The following is a 19,141-nucleotide window of genomic DNA, read 5'->3' as shown; positions in this document are numbered from 1 at the left end:
TTTACAAACATGCTAATAACTTTTGATTAAATTAGCCTAGTTTAATGAAACTGGTCATAATACAGTCATTGGCTCATGCCGAGAACATAGATACTAATTTTGCCATATTTGGTCAAACATCATGTCCTCAATGTTCTTATTTGATCAAAACCTACTTTTTCAAACTCATCCTAGACCGTTTATCCAATTTCCACCAAAATCGAATCGTATCATCTTCAGACTATGTCAACAAAAAGTTAGGGATTTTGCATCAATAGATGAAACCGTTTTTGTAAACCGCAGTGACGAAGTTGAGCCATGATGCCAAAATGACTCTTGAGGCTGTATCTCTGCAATGCTTTGACATATTGGCATCAAACTTTGCATGTGTCATTGTTCCCTTATTCTGACTACACCACATCAATTTCGTAACTGTGCCACCTATTGGTCAAAAGTGATAAACCATTAACTTATATTATCAGTGACTCTATATATGATATTTCAGCCATTTTGCCTAATCTTCTTAAACTGTATAATTGTTAATTGTTGCAGTTGGTCTGACACTCTCAGACTACAATGCATTTTTCAGCCTTTTGCCTAAAATCATCTTAAAACGTGATTAATTGCTCATTGCTCCAGTTGATCTGACACTGCCAGCCATTTTGGCATGTCTTGTCTTCTTCTTTGCGCTTGGCCCCGGTATTGCTGCTTGCAGCTATATTTATTATTAGGGGCCAAGCACCGAAGGTGCGAAGGCACCTATTGAAACCGTTCCCGTTCTTATTATTATTATTAGGGGCCAAGCACCGAAGGTGCGAAGGCACCTATTGAAACCGTTCCCGTTCCTATTATTATTATTATTCATCTTCTTCTTCTTCTTCTTCCGCCACGAAGTCTATGGCAGCCCATAGAACCGTATGGTAAAAAGTTATGAAATTTGGCACACTAATAGAGGACAGTCTGAAATGTCACCATAGCAAATTTTGAGTCTCTAACTCAATCCCTCTAGCGCCACCATCAGTCCAAAATTAGACTCATGTTTATGCTAATAACTTTTGAACCATAAGGGCTAGAAACGAAATTCTTGTTTCCTCTGATTCCTTGGCTCAAGACAATTCGATTACACCCTATGACGTCATTTTCCGTCATAATAATTTTCCCGCCATTTTTAATTAACCGAAAAACCTACTTTTGCGAACTCGTCCTAGACGGTTCATCCGATTTGCACGAAAATTGAACCAGATCATCTTCAGACCATGCTGACAAAAAATCTTGCAAATCAAGTTGATTCGTCAAATCATTTGCGATAAACGCGCAAACAAATTTTACGTAGCGGTTGCAAAAGCACTCTTAAGGCAATATCTCCGCAACGCTTTATCGTATTCAAACCAAACTTGGTACATGTCATCACAAGCATGACTTGAGGCAACATGCAGTGTTTCGGCGCAGCGCCACCTACTGGTCCGGAGATACAAAAAATGGCTGTTTTTGCTTATAACTTTTGAACCGTTTGTCCAAAAATCATAAAAGTGGTCTCGTTAGATTCAGGACGGCATGCCGAGTCGTCTGATATTCAATTTTACCATATTGGCCATTTTGGCTGTCGGCCATTTTGAATTATGTGCTAAAATACTATATTTTACAAATGCATTAGTATATTGTTACTAAACTCGGTATGTGACTTCCATGCTATGCCCTGAAGGTACTCAAAAAGTTTTAGGGCAGTGCCACCTTGTGGTCAAAAGATATAACAAACTTGATAAAAATGCTAATAACTTTTGATTAAATTAGCCTAGTATATTGAAACTGGTCATAATAGAGTCATTGGCTCATGCCGATTCAATTGCAACCTATGATGTCATTTTCGGTCATGATAATTTCCCAGACATTTTTAATTTTCCAAAAAACCTACTTTTGCGAACTCGTCCTAGACGGTTTGTCCGATTTGCACAGAAATTGAACCATATCATCTTCAGACCATGCTGACAAAAAATCTTGCAAATCAAGTTGATTTGTCAAATCGTTTTCGAAAAACGCGCACACAAATTTTGCGTAGCGGTTGCAAAAACACTCATAAGCCTATATCTCCACAACGCTTTATCGTATTCAAACCAATCTTGGTACATGTCATCACAAGCATGACCTGAGGCAACATGCAGCGTTTCGGCGCAGCGCCACCTACTGGTCCGGAGATACAAAAAATGGCTATTTTTGCTTAAAATTTATGAACTGTTTGTCCAAAATTCATGTCTTCCGCACCATGCTTTGAAGGTACTCAAAAAGTTTTGGGGCAGTGCCACCTTGTGGTCAGAGGTTATAACAAAATTTACAAACATGCTAATAACTTTTGATTAAATTAGCCTAGTTTAATGAAACTGGTCATAATACAGTCATTGGCTCATGCCGAGAACATAGATACTAATTTTGCCATATTTGGTCAAACATCATGTCCTCAATGTTCTTATTTGATCAAAACCTACTTTTTCAAACTCATCCTAGACTGTTTGTCCAATTTCCACCAAAATCGAATCGTATCATCTTCAGACTGTGTCAACAAAAAGTTAGGAATTTTGCATCAATAGATGAAACCGTTTTTGTAAACCGCAGTGACGAAGTTGAGCCATGATACCAAAATGACTCTTGAGGCTGTATCTCTGCAATGCTTTGACATATTGGCATCAAACTTTGCATGTGTCATTGTTCTCTTATTCTGACCACACCACATACATTTCGTAACTGTGCCACCTATTAGTTAAAAGTGATAAACCATTAACTTATATTATCAGTGACTCTATATATGATATTTCAGCCATTTTGCCTAATCTTCTTAAACTGTATAATTGTTCATTGCTGCAGTTGGTCTGACACTCTCAGACTACAATGCATTTTCAGCCTTTTGCCTAAAATCATCTTAAAACGTGATTAATTTCTCATTGCTGCAGTTGATCTGACACTGCCAGCCATTTTGGCAGGTCTTATCTTCTTCTTTGCGCTTGGCCCCGGTATTGCTGCTTGCAGCTATATTTATTATTCATCTTCTTCTTCTTCCGCCACGAAGTCTATGGCAGCCCATAGAACCGTATGGTAAAAAGTTATGAAATTTGGCACACTAATAGAGGACAGTCTGAAATGTCACCATAGCAAATTTTGAGTCTCTAACTCAATCCCTCTAGCGCCACCATCAGTCCAAAATTAGACTAATGTTTATGCTAATAACTTTTGAACCATAAGGGCTAGAAACGAAATTCTTTTTTCCTCTGATTCCTTGGCTCAAGACAATTCGATTGCACCCTATGACGTCATTTTCCGTCATAATAATTTTCCCGCCATTTTTAATTAACCGAAAAACCTACTTTTGCGAACTCGTCCTAGACGGTTCATCCGATTTGCACGAAAATTGAACCAGATCATCTTCAGACCATGCTGACAAAAAATCTTGCAAATCAAGTTGATTCGTCAAATTATTTGCGATAAACGCGCAAACAAATTTTACGTAGCGGTTGCAAAAGCACTCTTAAGGCAATATCTCCGCAACGCTTTATCGTATTCAAACCAAACTTGGTACATGTCATCACAAGCATGACTTGAGGCAACTTGCAGCGTTTCGGCGCAGCGCCACCTACTGGTCCAGAGATGCAAAAAATTGATATTTTTGCTTATAACTTTTGAACCGTTTGTCCAAAAATCATAAAAGTTGTCTCGTTAGATTCAGGACAGTATTCAGAGTTGTCTGATATTCAATTTTACCATATCGGCCATTTTGGCTCTCGGCCATTTTGAATTATGTGCTAAAATACTATATTTTACAAAGGCATTAGTCTATCGTTACGAAACTTGGTATGGGTCTTCCGCACCATGCTTTGAAGGTACTCAAAAAGTTTTGGGGTAGTGCCACCTTGTGGTCAAAGATTATAACAAAATGTACAAAAATGCTAATAACTTTTGATTAAATTAGCCTAGTTTAATGAAACGGGTCAAAATACAATTATTGGCTCATGCCAAGAATATAGATACTAATTTTGCCATATTTGGTCAAACATACTGTCCTCAATGTTCCTCAAATCTACTTTTTCAAACTCATCCTAGACCGGTTGTCCAATTTCCACCAAAATCGAATCGTATCATCTTCAGACTTTGTCAACAAAAAGTTAGGGATTTTGCATCAATAGATGAAACCGTTTTTGTAAACTGCAGTGACGAAGTTGAGGCATGATGCCAAAATGACTCTTGAGGCTGTATCTCTGAAATGCTTTGACATATTGGCATCAAACTTTGCATGTGTCATTGTTCCCTTATTCTGACCACACCACATCAATTTTGTAACTGTGCCACCTATTGGTCAAAAGTGATAAACCATTAACTTATATTATCAGTGAATCTTTATATAATATATCAGCCATTTTGCCTAAAATCATCTTAAAACGTGATTAATTGCTCATTGCTCCAGTTGATCTGACACTGCCAGCCATTTTGGCATGTCTTGTCTTCTTCTTTGCGCTTGGCCCCGGTATTGCTGCTTGCAGCTATATTTATTATTATTCATCTTCTTCTTCTTCTTCTTCCGCCACGAAGTCTATGGCAGCCCATAGAACCGTATGGTAAAAAGTTGTGAAATTTGGCACACTCATAGAGGGCAGTCTGAAATGTCACCGTAGCAAATTTGGAGTCTCAAACTCAATCCCTCTAGCGCCACCATCAGTCCAAAATTTGACTCATGTTTATGCTAATAACTTTTGAACCATAAGGGTTAGAAACAAAATTCTTTTTTCCTCTGATTCCTTGGCTCAAGACGATTCGATTGCACCCTATGACGTCATTTTCCGTCATAAAAATTTTCCCGCCATTTTGAATTTTCCCAAAAACCTACTTTTACGAACTCGTCCTAGACGGTTCATCCGATTTGCACGAAAATTGATCCAGATCATCTTCAGACCATGCTGACAAAAAATCTTGCAAATCAAGTTGATTCGTCAAATCGTTTGCGATAAACGCGCAAACAAATTTTACGTAGCGGTTGCAAAAACACTCTTAAGGCAATATCTCCGCAACGCTTTATCGTATTCAAACCAAACTTGGTACATGTCATCACAAGCATGACTTGAGGCAACATACAGCGTTTCGGTGCAGCGCCACCTACTGGTCTGGAGATACGAAAAATTGCTATTTTTGCTTATAACTTCTGAACTGTTTGTCCAAAAATCATAAAAGTGGTCTCGTTACATTCAGGACGGCATGCCGAGTCGTCTGATATTCAATTTTACCATATCGGCCATTTTGGCTGTCGGCCATTTTGAATTTTGTCAAAAAATGCTATATTTTACAAATGCATTAGTATATTGTTACTAAACTCGGTATGTGACTTCCTTGCTATGCCCTGAAGGTACTCAAAAAGTTTTAGGGCAGTGCCACCTTGTGGTCAAAAGATATAACAAACTTGACAAAAATGCTAATAACTTTTGATTAAATTAGCCTAGTATATTGAAACTGGTCATAATAGAGTCATTGGCTCATGCCGATTCAATTGCAACCTATGATGTAATTTTCGGTCATGATAATTTCCCCGCCATTTTTAATTTTCCAAAAAACCTACTTTTACGAACTCGTCCTAGACGGTTTGTCCGATTTGCACGAAAATTTAACCAGATCATCTTCAGACCATGCTGACAAAAAATCTTGCAAATCAAGTTGATTTGTCAAATCGTTTTCGATAAACGCGCACACAAATTTTGCGTAGCGGTTGCAAAAACACTCATAAGCCTATATCTCCACAACGCTTTATCGTATTCAAACCAATCTTGGTATATGTCATCACAAGCATGACCTGAAGCAACATGCAGCGTTTCGGCGCAGCGCCACCTACTGGTCCGGAGATACAAAAAATGGCTATTTTTGCTTATAACTTTTGAACTGTTTGTCCAAAAATCATGTCTTCCGCACCATGCTTTGAAGGTACTCAAAACGTTTTGGGGCAGTGCCACCTTGTGGTCAGAGGTTATAACAAAATTTACAAACATGCTAATAACTTTTGATTAAATTAGCCTAGTTTAATGAAACTGGTCATAATACAGTCATTGGCTCATGCCGAGAACAGAGATACTAATTTTTCCATATTTGGTCAAACATCCTGTCCTCAATGTTCTTATTTGATCAAAACCTACTTTTTCAAACTCATCCTAGACCGTTTGTCCAATTTCCACCAAAATCGAATCGTATCATCTTCAGACTGTGTCAACAAAAAGTTAGGGATTTTGCATCAATAGATGAAACCGTTTTTGTAAACCGCAACGACGAAGTTGAGCCATTATGCCAAAATTACTCTTGAGGCTGTATCTCTGCAATGCTTTGACATATTGGCATCAAACTTTGCATGTGTCATTGTTCCCTTATTCTGACCACACCACATCAATTTCGTATCTGTGCCACCTATTGGTCAAAAGTGATAAACCATTAACTTACATTATCAGTGACTCAATATATGATATTGCAGCCATTTTGCCTAATCTTCTTAAACTGTATAATTGTTCATTGTTGCAGTTGGTCTGACACTCTCAGACTACAATGCATTTTTCAGCCTTTTGCTTAAAATCATCTTAAAACGTGATTAATTGCTCATTGCTCCAGTTGATCTGACACTGCCAGCCATTTTGGCATGTCTTGTCTTCTTCTTTGCGCTTGGCCCCGGTATTGCTGCTTGCAGCTATATTTATTATTAGGGGCCAAGCACCGAAGGTGCGAAGGCACCTATTGAAACCGTTCCCGTTCTTATTATTAGGGGCCAAGCACCGAAGGTGCGAAGGCACCTATTGAAACCGTTCCCGTTCTTATTAGGGGCCAAGCACCGAAGGTGCGAAGGCACCTATTGAAACCGTTCCCGTTCTTATTATTATTATTCATCTTCTTCTTCTTCTTCTTCTTCTTCTTCTTCTTCCGCCACGAAGTCTATGGCAGCCCATAGAACCGTATGGTAAAAAGATGTGAAATTTGGCACACTAATAGAGGACAGTCTGAAATGTCACCGTAGCAAATTTGGAGTCTCAAACTCAATCCCTCTAGCGCCACCATCAGTCCAAAATTTGATTCATGTTTATGCTAATAACTTTTGAACCATAAGGGCTAGAAACAAAATACTTTTTTCCTCTGATTCCTTGGCTCAAGACGATTCCATTGCACCCTATGACGTCATTTTCCGTCATAAAAATTTTCCCGCCATTTTGAATTTTCCGAAAAACCTACTTTTACGAACTCGTCCTAGACGGTTCATCCGATTTGCACGAAAATTGAACCAGATCATCTTCAGACCATGCTGACAAAAAATCTTGCAAATCAAGTTGATTCGTCAAATCATTTGCGATAAACGCGCAAACAAATTTTACGTAGCGGTTGCAAAAACACTCTTAAGGCAATATCTCCGCAACGCTTTATCGTATTCAAACCAAACTTGGTACATGTCATCAAAAGCATGACTTGAGGCAACATACAGCGTTTCGGCGCAGCGCCACCTACTGGTCCGGAGATACGAAAAATTGCTATTTTTGCTTATAACTTCTGAACTGTTTGTCCAAAAATCATAAAAGTGGTCTCGTTACATTCAGGACGGCATGCCGAGTCGTCTGATATTCAATTTTACCATATCGGCCATTTTGGCTGTCGGTCATTTTGAATTTTGTCAAAAAATGCTATATTTTACAAATGCATTAGTATATTGTTACTAAACTCGGTATGTGACTTCCTTGCTATGCCCTGAAGGTACTCAAAAAGTTTTAGGGCAGTGCCACCTTGTGGTCAAAAGATATAACAAACTTGACAAAAATGCTAATAACTTTTGATTAAATTAGCCTAGTATATTGAAACTGGTCATAATAGAGTCATTGGCTCATGCCGATTCAATTGCAACCTATGATGTCATTTTCGGTCACGATAATTTCCCCGCCATTTTTAATTTTCCAAAAAACCTACTTTTACGAACTCGTCCTAGACGGTTTGTCCGATTTGCACGAAAATTGAACCAGATCATCTTCAGACCATGCTGACAAAAAAATCTTGCAAATCAAGTTGATTTGTCAAATCGTTTTCGATAAACGCGCACACAAATTTTGCGTAGCGGTTGCAAAAACACTCATAAGCCTCTATCTCCACAACGCTTTATCGTATTCAAACCAATCTTGGTATATGTCATCACAAGCATGACCTGAAGCAACATGCAGCGTTTCGGGGCAGCGCCACCTACTGGTCCGGAGATACAAAAAATGGCTATTTTTGCTTATAACTTTTGAACTGTTTGTCCAAAAATCATGTCTTCCGCACCATGCTTTGAAGGTACTCAAAACGTTTTGGGGCAGTGCCACCTTGTGGTCAGAGGTTATAACAAAATTTACAAACATGCTAATAACTTTTGATTAAATTAGCCTAGTTTAATGAAACTGGTCATAATACAGTCATTGGCTCATGCCGAGAACAGAGATACTAATTTTTCCATATTTGGTCAAACATCCTGTCCTCAATGTTCTTATTTGATCAAAACCTACTTTTTCAAACTCATCCTAGACCGTTTGTCCAATTTCCACCAAAATCGAATCGTATCATCTTCAGACTGTGTCAACAAAAAGTTAGGGATTTTGCATCAATAGATGAAACCGTTTTTGTAAACCGCAGCGACGAAGTTGAGCCATTATGCCAAAATTACTCTTGAGGCTGTATCTCTGCAATGCTTTGATATATTGGCATCAAACTTTGCATGTGTCATTGTTCCCTTATTCTGACCACACCACATCAATTTCGTATCTGTGCCACCTATTGGTCAAAAGTGATAAACCATTAACTTACATTATCAGTGACTCAATATATGATATTTCAGCCATTTTGCCTAATCTTCTTAAACTGTATAATTGTTAATTGTTGCAGTTGGTCTGACACTCTCAGACTACAATGCATTTTTCAGCCTTTTGCTTAAAATCATCTTAAAACGTGATTAATTGCTCATTGCTCCAGTTGATCTGACACTGCCAGCCATTTTGGCATGTCTTGTCTTCTTCTTTGCGCTTGGCCCCGGTATTGCTGCTTGCAGCTATATTTATTATTAGGGGCCAAGCACCGAAGGTGCGAAGGCACCTATTGAAACCGTTCCCGTTCTTATTATTATTATTCATCTTCTTCTTCTTCTTCTTCTTCTTCTTCTTCTTCTTCTTCTTCCGCCACGAAGTCTATGGCAGCCCATAGAACCGTATGGTAAAAAGTTATGAAATTTGGCACACTTAAAGAGGACAGTCTGAAGTGTCTCCATAGCAAATTTGGAGTCTCTAACTCAATCCCTCTAGCGCCACCATCAGTCCAAAATTTGACTCATGTTTATGCTAATAACTTTTGAACCATAAGGGCTAGAAACGAAATTCTTTTTTCCTCTGATTCCTTGGCTCAAGACGATTCGATTCCACCATATGACGTCATTTTCCGTCATAAAAATTTTCCCGCCATTTTGAATTTTCCGAAAAAACTACTTTTACGAACTCGTCCTAGACGGTTCATCCGATTTGCACGAAAATTGAACCAGATCATCTTCAGACCATGCTGACAAAAAATCTTGCAAATCAAGTTGATTCGTCAAATCATTTGCGATAAACGCGCAAACAAATTTTACGTAGCGGTTGCAAAAACACACTTAAGCCAATATCTCCGCAACGCTTTATCGTATTCAAACCAAACTTGGTACATGTCATCACAAGCATGACTTGAGGCAACATACAGCGTTTCGGCGCAGCGCCACCTACTGGTCCGGAGATACGAAAAATTGCTATTTTTGCTTATAACTTCTGAACTGTTTGTCCAAAAACCATAAAAGTGGTCTCGTTACATTCAGGACGGCATGCCGAGTCGTCTGATATTCAATTTTACCATATCGGCCATTTTGGCTGTCGGCCATTTTGAATTTTGTCAAAAAATGCTATATTTTACAAATGCATTAGTATATTGTTACTAAACTCGGTATGTGACTTCCATGCTATGCCTTGAAGGTACTCAAAAAGTTTTAGGGCAGTGCCACCTTGTGGTCAAAAGATATAACAAACTTGACAAAAATGCTAATAACTTTTGATTAAATTAGCCTAGTATATTGAAACTGGTCATAATAGAGTCATTGGCTCATGCCGATTCAATTGCATTCTATGATGTCATTTTCGGTCATGATAATTTCCCCGACATTTTTAATTTTCCAAAAAACCTACTTTTGCCAACTCGTCCTAGACGGTTTGTCCGATTTGCACAGAAATTGAACCATATCATCTTCAGACCATGCTGACAAAAAATCTTGCAAATCAAGTTGATTTGTCAAATCGTTTTCGAAAAACGCGCACACAAATTTTGCGTAGCGGTTGCAAAAACACTCATAAGCCTATATCTCCACAACGCTTTATCGTATTCAAACCAATCTTGGTACATGTCATCACAAGCATGACCTGAGGCAACATGCAGCGTTTCGGCGCAGCGCCACCTACTGGTCCGGAGATACAAAAAATGGCTGTTTTTGCTTATAACTTTTGAACCGTTTGTCCAAAAATCATAAAAGTGGTCTCGTTAGATTCAGGACGGCATGCCGAGTCGTCTGATATTCAATTTTACCATATCGGCCATTTTGGCTGTCGGCCATTTTGAATTATGTGCTAAAATGCTATATTTTACAAATGCATTAGTGTATTGTTACTAAACTCGGTATGTGACTTCCACTCCATGCCCTGAAGGTACTCAAAAAGTTTTGGGGCAGTGCCACCTTGTGGTCAAAAGTTATAACAAACTTGACAAAAATGCTAATAACTTTTGATTTAATTAGCTTAGTATAATGAAACTGGTCATAATACATTCATTGGCTCATGCCGATTCAATTGCATCCTATGACGTCATTTTCGGTCATGATAATTTCCCCGCCATATTTAATTTTCCAAAAAACCTACTTTTGCGAACTCGTCCTAGACGGTTTGTCCGATTTGCACGAAAATTGAACCAGATCATCTTCAGACCATGCTGACAAAAAATCTTGCAAATCAAGTTGATTTGTCAAATCGTTTTTGATAAACGCGCACACAAATTTTGTGTAGCGGTTGCAAAAACACTCATAAGCCTATATCTCCACAACGCTTTATCGTATTCAAACCAATCTTGGTATATGTCATCACAAGCATGACCTGAGGCAACATGCAGCGTTTCGGCGCAGCGCCACCTGCTGGTCCGGAGATACAAAAAATGGCTATTTTTGCTTATAACTTTTGAACTGTTTGTCCAAAAATCATGTCTTCCGCACCATGCTTTCAAGGTACTCAAAAAGTTTTGGGGCAGTGCCACCTTGTGGTCAGAGGTTATAACAAAATTTACAAGCATGCTAATAACTTTTGATTAAATTAGCCTAGTTTAATGAAACTGGTCATAATACATTTATTGGCTCATGCCGAGAATATAGATACTAATTTTGCCATATTTGGTCAAACATCCTGTCCTCAATGTTCTTATTTGATCAAAACCTACTTTTTCAAACTCATCCTAGACCGTTTGTCCAATTTCTACCAAAATCGAATCGTATCATCTTCAGACTGTGTCAACAAAAAGTTAGGGATTTTGCATCAATAGATGAAACCGTTTTTGTAAACCGCAGCGACAAATTTGAGGCATGATGCCAAAACGACTCTTGAGGCTGTATCTCTGCAATGCTTTGACATATTGGCATCAAACTTTGCATGTGTCATTGTTCCCTTATTCTGACCACACCACATCAATTTCGTAACTTTGCCACCTATTGGTCAAAAGTGATAAACCATTAACTTATATTATCAGTGACTCTATATATGATATTTCAGCCATTTTGCCTAATGTTCTTAAACTGTATAATTGTTCATTGATGCAGTTGGTCTGACACTGTCAGACTACAATGCATTTTTCAGCCTTTTGCCTAAAATCATCTTAAAACGTGATTAATTGCTCATTGCTCCAGTTGATCTGACACTGCCAGCCATTTTGGCATGTCTTGTCTTCTTCTTTGCGCTTGGCCCCGGTATTGCTGCTTGTTATTATTATTCATCTTCTTCTTCTTCTTCTTCCGCCACGAAGTCTATGGCAGCCCATAGAACCGTATGGTAAAAAGTTATGAAATTTGGCACACTAATAGAGGACAGTCTGAAATGTCACCATAGCAAATTTTGAGTCTCTAACTCAATCCCTCTAGCGCCACCATCAGTCCAAAATTAGACTCATGTTTATGCTAATAACTTTTGAACCATAAGGGCTAGAAACGAAATTCTTTTTTCCTCTGATTCCTTGGCTCAAGACGATTCCATTGCACCCTATGACGTCATTTTCCGTCATAAAAATTTTCCCGCCATTTTGAATTTTCCGAAAAACCTACTTTTACGAACTCGTCCTAGACGGTTCATCCGATTTGCACGAAAATAAAACCAGATCATCTTCAGACCATGCTGACAAAAAATCTTGCAAATCAAGTTGATTCGTCAAATCATTTGCGATAAACGCGCAAACAAATTTTACGTAGTGGTTGCAAAAACACTCTTAAGGCAATATCTCCGCAACGCTTTATCGTATTCAAACCAAACTTGGTACATGTCATCACAAGCATTACTTGAGGCAACATACAGCGTTTCGGCGCAGCGCCACCTACTGGTCCGGAGATACGAAAAATTGCAATTTTTGGTTATAACTTCTGAACTGTTTGTCCAAAAATCATAAAAGTGGTCTCGTTACATTCAGGACGGCATGCCGAGTCGTCTGATATTCAATTTTACCATATCGGCCATTTTGGCTGTCGGCCATTTTGAATTTTGTCAAAAAATGCTATATTTTACAAATGCATTAGTATATTGTTACTAAACTCGGTATGTGACTTCCTTGCTATGCCCTGAAGGTACTCAAAAAGTTTTAGGGCAGTGCCACCTTGAGGTCAAAAGATATAACAAACTTGACAAAAATGCTAATAACTTTTGATTAAATTAGCCTAGTATATTGAAACTGGTCATAATAGAGTCATTGGCTCATGCCGATTCAATTGCAACCTATGATGTCATTTTCGGTCATGATAATTTCCCCGCCATTTTTAATTTTACTAAAAACCTACTTTTACGAACTCGTCCTAGACGGTTTGACCGATTCGCACGAAAATTGAACCAGATCATCTTCAGACCATGCTGACAAAAAATCTTGCAAATCAAGTTGATTTGTCAAATCGTTTTCGATAAACGCGCACACAAATTTTGCGTAGCGGTTGCAAAAACACTCATAAGCCTATATCTCCACAACGCTTTATCGTATTCAAACCAATCTTGGTATATGTCATCACAAGCATGACCTGAAGCAACATGCAGCGTTTCGGCGCAGCGCCACCTACTGGTCCGGAGATACAAAAAATGGCTATTTTTGCTTATAACTTTTGAACTGTTTGTCCAAAAATCATGTCTTCCGCACCATGCTTTGAAGGTACTCAAAACGTTTTGGGGCAGTGCCACCTTGTGGTCAGAGGTTATAACAAAATTTACAAACATGCTAATAACTTTTGATTAAATTAGCCTAGTTTAATGAAACTGGTCATAATACAGTCATTGGCTCATGCCGAGAACAGAGATACTAATTTTTCCATATTTGGTCAAACATCCTGTCCTCAATGTTCTTATTTGATCAAAACCTACTTTTTCAAACTCATCCTAGACCGTTTGTCCAATTTCCACCAAAATCGAATCGTATCATCTTCAGACTGTGTCAACAAAAAGTTAGGGATTTTGCATCAATAGATGAAACCGTTTTTGTAAACCGCAACGACGAAGTTGAGCCATTATGCCAAAATTACTCTTGAGGCTGTATCTCTGCAATGCTTTGACATATTGGCATCAAACTTTGCATGTGTCATTGTTCCCTTATTCTGACCACACCACATCAATTTCGTATCTGTGCCACCTATTGGTCAAAAGTGATAAACCATTAACTTACATTATCAGTGACTCAATATATGATATTGCAGCCATTTTGCCTAATCTTCTTAAACTGTATAATTGTTCATTGTTGCAGTTGGTCTGACACTCTCAGACTACAATGCATTTTTCAGCCTTTTGCTTAAAATCATCTTAAAACGTGATTAATTGCTCATTGCTCCAGTTGATCTGACACTGCCAGCCATTTTGGCATGTCTTGTCTTCTTCTTTGCGCTTGGCCCCGGTATTGCTGCTTGCAGCTATATTTATTATTAGGGGCCAAGCACCGAAGGTGCGAAGGCACCTATTGAAACCGTTCCCGTTCTTATTATTAGGGGCCAAGCACCGAAGGTGCGAAGGCACCTATTGAAACCGTTCCCGTTCTTATTAGGGGCCAAGCACCGAAGGTGCGAAGGCACCTATTGAAACCGTTCCCGTTCTTATTATTATTATTCATCTTCTTCTTCTTCTTCTTCTTCTTCTTCTTCTTCCGCCACGAAGTCTATGGCAGCCCATAGAACCGTATGGTAAAAAGATGTGAAATTTGGCACACTAATAGAGGACAGTCTGAAATGTCACCGTAGCAAATTTGGAGTCTCAAACTCAATCCCTCTAGCGCCACCATCAGTCCAAAATTTGATTCATGTTTATGCTAATAACTTTTGAACCATAAGGGCTAGAAACAAAATACTTTTTTCCTCTGATTCCTTGGCTCAAGACGATTCCATTGCACCCTATGACGTCATTTTCCGTCATAAAAATTTTCCCGCCATTTTGAATTTTCCGAAAAACCTACTTTTACGAACTCGTCCTAGACGGTTCATCCGATTTGCACGAAAATTGAACCAGATCATCTTCAGACCATGCTGACAAAAAATCTTGCAAATCAAGTTGATTCGTCAAATCATTTGCGATAAACGCGCAAACAAATTTTACGTAGCGGTTGCAAAAACACTCTTAAGGCAATATCTCCGCAACGCTTTATCGTATTCAAACCAAACTTGGTACATGTCATCAAAAGCATGACTTGAGGCAACATACAGCGTTTCGGCGCAGCGCCACCTACTGGTCCGGAGATACGAAAAATTGCTATTTTTGCTTATAACTTCTGAACTGTTTGTCCAAAAATCATAAAAGTGGTCTCGTTACATTCAGGACGGCATGCCGAGTCGTCTGATATTCAATTTTACCATATCGGCCATTTTGGCTGTCGGCCATTTTGAATTTTGTCAAAAAATGCTATATTTTACAAATGCATTAGTATATTGTTACTAAACTCGGTATGTGACTTCCTTGCTATGCCCTGAAGGTACTCAAAAAGTTTTAGGGCAGTGCCACCTTGTGGTCAAAAGATATAACAAACTTGACAAAAATGCTAATAACTTTTGATTAAATTAGCCTAGTATATTGAAACTGGTCATAATAGAGTCATTGGCTCATGCCGATTCAATTGCAACCTATGATGTCATTTTCGGTCACGATAATTTCCCCGCCATTTTTAATTTTCCAAAAAACCTACTTTTACGAACTCGTCCTAGACGGTTTGTCCGATTTGCACGAAAATTGAACCAGATCATCTTCAGACCATGCTGACAAAAAAATCTTGCAAATCAAGTTGATTTGTCAAATCGTTTTCGATAAACGCGCACACAAATTTTGCGTAGCGGTTGCAAAAACACTCATAAGCCTCTATCTCCACAACGCTTTATCGTATTCAAACCAATCTTGGTATATGTCATCACAAGCATGACCTGAAGCAACATGCAGCGTTTCGGGGCAGCGCCACCTACTGGTCCGGAGATACAAAAAATGGCTATTTTTGCTTATAACTTTTGAACTGTTTGTCCAAAAATCATGTCTTCCGCACCATGCTTTGAAGGTACTCAAAACGTTTTGGGGCAGTGCCACCTTGTGGTCAGAGGTTATAACAAAATTTACAAACATGCTAATAACTTTTGATTAAATTAGCCTAGTTTAATGAAACTGGTCATAATACAGTCATTGGCTCATGCCGAGAACAGAGATACTAATTTTTCCATATTTGGTCAAACATCCTGTCCTCAATGTTCTTATTTGATCAAAACCTACTTTTTCAAACTCATCCTAGACCGTTTGTCCAATTTCCACCAAAATCGAATCGTATCATCTTCAGACTGTGTCAACAAAAAGTTAGGGATTTTGCATCAATAGATGAAACCGTTTTTGTAAACCGCAGCGACGAAGTTGAGCCATTATGCCAAAATTACTCTTGAGGCTGTATCTCTGCAATGCTTTGATATATTGGCATCAAACTTTGCATGTGTCATTGTTCCCTTATTCTGACCACACCACATCAATTTCGTATCTGTGCCACCTATTGGTCAAAAGTGATAAACCATTAACTTACATTATCAGTGACTCAATATATGATATTTCAGCCATTTTGCCTAATCTTCTTAAACTGTATAATTGTTAATTGTTGCAGTTGGTCTGACACTCTCAGACTACAATGCATTTTTCAGCCTTTTGCTTAAAATCATCTTAAAACGTGATTAATTGCTCATTGCTCCAGTTGATCTGACACTGCCAGCCATTTTGGCATGTCTTGTCTTCTTCTTTGCGCTTGGCCCCGGTATTGCTGCTTGCAGCTATATTTATTATTAGGGGCCAAGCACCGAAGGTGCGAAGGCACCTATTGAAACCGTTCCCGTTCTTATTATTATTATTCATCTTCTTCTTCTTCTTCTTCTTCTTCTTCTTCTTCTTCTTCCGCCACGAAGTCTATGGCAGCCCATAGAACCGTATGGTAAAAAGTTATGAAATTTGGCACACTTAAAGAGGACAGTCTGAAGTGTCTCCATAGCAAATTTGGAGTCTCTAACTCAATCCCTCTAGCGCCACCATCAGTCCAAAATTTGACTCATGTTTATGCTAATAACTTTTGAACCATAAGGGCTAGAAACGAAATTCTTTTTTCCTCTGATTCCTTGGCTCAAGACGATTCGATTCCACCATATGACGTCATTTTCCGTCATAAAAATTTTCCCGCCATTTTGAATTTTCCGAAAAAACTACTTTTACGAACTCGTCCTAGACGGTTCATCCGATTTGCACGAAAATTGAACCAGATCATCTTCAGACCATGCTGACAAAAAATCTTGCAAATCAAGTTGATTCGTCAAATCATTTGCGATAAACGCGCAAACAAATTTTACGTAGCGGTTGCAAAAACACACTTAAGCCAATATCTCCGCAACGCTTTATCGTATTCAAACCAAACTTGGTACATGTCATCACAAGCATGACTTGAGGCAACATACAGCGTTTCGGCGCAGCGCCACCTACTGGTCCGGAGATACGAAAAATTGCTATTTTTGCTTATAACTTCTGAACTGTTTGTCCAAAAACCATAAAAGTGGTCTCGTTACATTCAGGACGGCATGCCGAGTCGTCTGATATTCAATTTTACCATATCGGCCATTTTGGCTGTCGGCCATTTTGAATTTTGTCAAAAAATGCTATATTTTACAAATGCATTAGTATATTGTTACTAAACTCGGTATGTGACTTCCATGCTATGCCTTGAAGGTACTCAAAAAGTTTTAGGGCAGTGCCACCTTGTGGTCAAAAGATATAACAAACTTGACAAAAATGCTAATAACTTTTGATTAAATTAGCCTAGTATATTGAAACTGGTCATAATAGAGTCATTGGCTCATGCCGATTCAATTGCATTCTATGATGTCATTTTCGGTCATGATAATTTCCCCGACATTTTTAATTTTCCAAAAAACCTACTTTTGCCAACTCGTCCTAGACGGTTTGTCCGATTTGCACAGAAATTGAACCATATCATCTTCAGACCATGCTGACAAAAAATCTTGCAAATCAAGTTGATTTGTCAAATCGTTTTCGAAAAACGCGCACACAAATTTTGCGTAGCGGTTGCAAAAACACTCATAAGCCTATATCTCCACAACGCTTTATCGTATTCAAACCAATCTTGGTACATGTCATCACAAGCATGACCTGAGGCAACATGCAGCGTTTCGGCGCAGCGCCACCTACTGGTCCGGAGATACAAAAAATGGCTGTTTTTGCTTATAACTTTTGAACCGTTTGTCCAAAAATCATAAAAGTGGTCTCGTTAGATTCAGGACGGCATGCCGAGTCGTCTGATATTCAATTTTACCATATCGGCCATTTTGGCTGTCGGCCATTTTGAATTATGTGCTAAAATGCTATATTTTACAAATGCATTAGTGTATTGTTACTAAACTCGGTATGTGACTTCCACTCCATGCCCTGAAGGTACTCAAAAAGTTTTGGGGCAGTGCCACCTTGTGGTCAAAAGTTATAACAAACTTGACAAAAATGCTAATAACTTTTGATTTAATTAGCTTAGTATAATGAAACTGGTCATAATACATTCATTGGCTCATGCCGATTCAATTGCATCCTATGACGTCATTTTCGGTCATGATAATTTCCCCGCCATATTTAATTTTCCAAAAAACCTACTTTTGCGAACTCGTCCTAGACGGTTTGTCCGATTTGCACGAAAATTGAACCAGATCATCTTCAGACCATGCTGACAAAAAATCTTGCAAATCAAGTTGATTTGTCAAATCGTTTTTGATAAACGCGCACACAAATTTTGTGTAGCGGTTGCAAAAACACTCATAAGCCTATATCTCCACAACGCTTTATCGTATTCAAACCAATCTTGGTATATGTCATCACAAGCATGACCTGAGGCAACATGCAGCGTTTCGGCGCAGCGCCACCTGCTGGTCCGGAGATACAAAAAATGGCTATTTTTGCTTATAACTTTTGAACTGTTTGTCCAAAAATCATGTCTTCCGCACCATGCTTTCAAGGTACTCAAAAAGTTTTGGGGCAGTGCCACCTTGTGGTCAGAGGTTATAACAAAATTTACAAGCATGCTAATAACTTTTGATTAAATTAGCCTAGTTTAATGAAACTGGTCATAATACATTTATTGGCTCATGCCGAGAATATAGATACTAATTTTGCCATATTTGGTCAAACATCCTGTCCTCAATGTTCTTATTTGATCAAAACCTACTTTTTCAAACTCATCCTAGACCGTTTGTCCAATTTCTACCAAAATCGAATCGTATCATCTTCAGACTGTGTCAACAAAAAGTTAGGGATTTTGCATCAATAGATGAAACCGTTTTTGTAAACCGCAGCGACAAATTTGAGGC

The 19,141-nt window shown here is 38.6% G+C and overlaps 1 protein-coding gene across 2 annotated transcripts in view; it reads left to right on the top strand.

The window, feature by feature from the left end:
* Positions 1-19,141, top strand: part of LOC307124563 (uncharacterized protein) — a 60,889-nt gene that overhangs the window by 16,730 nt on the left and 25,018 nt on the right. The gene's annotated exons all lie outside the window — the stretch shown is intronic.

The sequence above is a fragment of the Gobio gobio genome (assembly GCF_949357685.1).
Source record: "Gobio gobio genome assembly, chromosome: 4".
Lineage (NCBI taxonomy): Eukaryota > Metazoa > Chordata > Actinopteri > Cypriniformes > Gobionidae > Gobio > Gobio gobio.
The sequence above is the reverse complement of the archived record's forward strand: the minus strand, read 5'-3'. Positions and strand labels throughout refer to the sequence as shown.